Consider the following 2,278-nt stretch of genomic DNA (forward strand, 5'->3'; position numbering starts at 1 on the left):
ATTTGCGTGCAGCCTGGATTCACAGAAGTGACTGCTGGACTTTGAAGTGGTGAATATTGACCAAAGGCTTGAATGTCTTGTGGCACACGGGAAGAAATTAAGGTGGAAAGACGTAGCCCCATATGCCAAACTGGCCAGCAACAATTTTAACTCATTATTTCCTCAAGAGAACAGCGTCTACAGTTTCTTGGTTTGTTTTCATGTCAGACAGGTCATGTGCTGACTTCAAAATGAAGTTCGAGGGTGGCACATCTCACACATGCATGTGAGCACCTGATCATCACACTCAAGAACTACAAAAGAATCTGCAGTTCTTACGAATGCATCTGCAGTTGTCACATATTCACTGTCACCTTGCAGCCCAATGTCAGATCTGGGAGGCATTCCTACCGGCATCACGCAGACATTCTCGCGCATGCTGTAACCGCCCTCTTCTGTTCGGGCTGGTTTGACATGAGGCCACTCCCCTTCCCTGTTACTCAGGGCAAGCTGCACCCTGTTCCCATCCCATATGGCCCCTTTCAGCCTCAAACCACATGGAACATTGCAGAGGTGGTATCAGCAGGATCAGAAGTTGAGATTGTCCATCCCCCCGCCTTGGTCCTTTTTGACACGGATGCAGTTCCCCAAAGAGGAAACTGAGGCACTGACGGCAGAATAACGCATCACAGTTCTGGAAAAGAAACATGTGTTTGTCCTGTCTGGATGTTCCCCTCTGAAGACCCTGGAGGACAGGCTATTTCAGCATGGAGCCACGACCCTGGGAGGGGGACAGCAGAGAGACAGAAAAATGATGCCAGGACCTCGGCAGAACTGGGGACAGAGGAGAGATGGGAGAAGGGGATCCAGGGAGACCAGAGCCAGGAGGGGTTCCCAAATGCCCATTTTTATGGACTAAATGATGACTTGTGGGGAAAAAGAAATGTTTTGTGTCTCCCTCTGGACTCTACAAGTAAAAGGCTTCCTTTCTGAGAGTAGCCTATATATAAATTCCCTTCCAGACTTGATGGGCATGACCAACAGGATAAAGCACAGACCCTTAGTGGTAGCCAAAATAAATGTTATGCCGTGTTTGGGATCTGACAGGGCACCTGGGATAGGTTGAATGCCCCACGCTAGCATGAAGGTGTGTGGCTGAAATCAACTGTGAGTTTGTGTCTTGAATCACCGTCCTCAGTAGGACAAGATGTGAAGCAGAGGTTTCAACAAATGCCTGGAAAAATAAACATTGCCAGAGGGAGAAACTAGAACCTTATTGTCGACAGGAAACGTTTCCTTTCTGGTATGTCTGACCCAGAAGCAGTCTTGTTTGGTATGTGATGCCCACAGTTTCTCTTCCTGGGATGTGATAAAAATAGCCAGGAAGTTGATGTTGACTGAAACCAAAGAGTCTGAGACCCTGAGTCCCTGCTCAGCTTGGCTCCCGGAGAGTGCAACAGTGGCCAAGTCTCAGTACTCAGAGGGTAATGAGAAGACCACCAGCCTCAGCACCATCCGAGAATTTGTTAGAAATGTAGGCCCCACCCCAGACTTGCGGCATCGGAATCTGCATTTCCACAAGATCCCCGTGGGACGCAGGCGCTCGTTAAGGTCTGAGCAGTGCTGGTTTAAGCACAGGCTTCCAGACGGAAAGGCCAGGGCTCCATGACCTTGGAGAAGCCGTAGAGCCTCTCTGAGCCCCAGTTTCCACTCCCATAAAATAGGCATAAAAATACAATCTATTGGATAGATTTGTTTAACTTCAGAGTTAAATAAAAGGACGTATATGCAGCTCTTGGTACGGCATCCTCCAGAAAAAGTGTTGGAAGTATTATCATTATGAACCCAATTATTACCTTCTGAGCATGTGCTCTTGAGCCAGTCACACTGTCTGTTTCTGGGAGCCAGCTAAAGGCACTGTAAACAGTGACCCTCTGTTAAGTTCTTGCTTCATCGTAACCCATTTTCCTTGGCTTAATGATTAGTAGAAGTTCAACAGGTCACAGCTGGAAAGGAAGTTAGAGCTTTCCTAGTGAGTCCAGCCCCTTCATTTCCCACCTGAGAAAACTGAGGCCCAGGGCTTGCCTTGCCTAGGTTCACAGAGCTAAGGGGCTGGCAGTGCCAGGCGACAATCATGTTCTTGAATTCCCTGTCCAGAAACTCCCCTCCACAGTAAAAGCAATTAGCTGCTTTGCTTTGGGCACCTCCTTGGTGCCAAGCTCTGGGCCCAGGGTTTACCAAAAGAAGCATCTCATTTAATCTGTGGGTCAATCTTCCATTTCAAAGAGAAGATACTCCT

The 2,278-nt window shown here is 48.2% G+C and overlaps 1 non-coding gene across 1 annotated transcript; it reads right to left on the bottom strand.

Moving 5' to 3' along the window:
- Window positions 1–201: 201 nt before the first annotated feature.
- LOC129471765 (small nucleolar RNA U13) lies at window positions 202–305 on the bottom strand. Its single transcript, XR_008653725.1, has one exon. It is a non-coding gene; the product is annotated as a small nucleolar RNA U13 (small nucleolar RNA).
- Window positions 306–2,278: the final 1,973 nt, after the last annotated feature.

The sequence above is a fragment of the Symphalangus syndactylus genome, chromosome 21, assembly GCF_028878055.3.
Source record: "Symphalangus syndactylus isolate Jambi chromosome 21, NHGRI_mSymSyn1-v2.1_pri, whole genome shotgun sequence".
NCBI lineage: Eukaryota > Metazoa > Chordata > Mammalia > Primates > Hylobatidae > Symphalangus > Symphalangus syndactylus.